Raw genomic sequence first — 1,468 nt, forward strand, 5'->3', positions numbered from 1 at the left:
ATTATTCATTTATAAATTTTTTTCTATATTATTATACCTAAAAATAAATGTGATAAATTTGAATAATTTTAATTTATTTATTATAATAATTTTATAATTACAATAATAACAATAATAATTTTTTTTATTTAATTTTTTTTATTTATTTATTTACAAATAAGGTAAATAATTTTTTTTGATTTTTGTTTATTTTCTATAATTTCAACAGATTTTAAGCTTATTGTACAATACAAATTGAATAATACTTATAGATGATAAGTAAATTATAAGAATAATTAATTAAATGTAATACTATTTTGTTTTAATATTTTAATAAATAAATTTTAACAAATTTATATTTACATATTACAATTTTATTAGAATTTCTATATTATTAAAATATTATTGTAAATTAAATATAAAAAAAAAATTCACAATTGATACAATATTTTTCAATAGTTTAACAAATTATAATTAAATAGTAAATAAATAAATGAAAAGTAAATGTTTTTCTTAAATGTCATACAAAAGTTTATATTATTTTTAAATCATTAGAAATTTTTAATATTTAATTACAAAAAAATATATTGGTATCAAAAACTTTCTTACATTCATTTTTAAAAAAATACATGTATAAAAAATTGCACACAATTTACTGAGTTAGCTTTATATAAAAGATAGAGTTTAACTCTCGACAATGATAAATAAAAATAAATTATTAATTTTAGTATATATCATTATTAATTAAATAATCTTGGTACAAAGATAAGATAAAATGTATATGTGAATTTTTGCATTGTTCTCAGCCATATTTTGTTATTATTTTTCAACTTAAAATAAAAAATAAATATATCAATATCATATAAGAGAAAAGCATTTTTTAAATACATAAATGTTATCGAAAATTCCTTGAAATTTGAATATAATCAAATATTTTTTATTTAGTATTTAAATTTCTAAAAATTAGTAAACAGACTTTCATTCGTTTATTAAATTTCAAGAAATCTGTAAATAGACTTTTTAAGTCATCGATGAAACTATGCTTTATCTCTTGGTTCAGGTACTTCAATATTTGAGCACTTATTAATATTAGGTAATAACGATTTACAATATTAACGCATTCATGAGATTAATAAATTTGTGCTTTAAATAAAATTATTTCATATTTTAGAACGATAATATGCAATAATTGAATTGTTGAATCACAGATTCGACCAGAATATATCTATATCCTTAATAGTATATTTTTATTTACAATATTAATATTAGATGAATCGATGAAATAATTTTAATAATTCCTAGAGAAATTATTTCAAGAACAGTATAAGATAAGATTTTTTTAAAATTAATACATAATGAATTACAACTTTTAAAGGATTAAGTTTTTCAATAAAAACTATTAAAAATTTTTTATTCAGTCGACTTGTTTTTTTTCAAAATCTAAATTATATAATCTTTTAAGATCTAAATTATTTATTTTTAATGCTTA

This window comes from Apis dorsata, unplaced genomic scaffold, assembly GCF_000469605.1.
Source record: "Apis dorsata unplaced genomic scaffold, Apis dorsata 1.3 scaffold_883, whole genome shotgun sequence".
Lineage (NCBI taxonomy): Eukaryota > Metazoa > Arthropoda > Insecta > Hymenoptera > Apidae > Apis > Apis dorsata.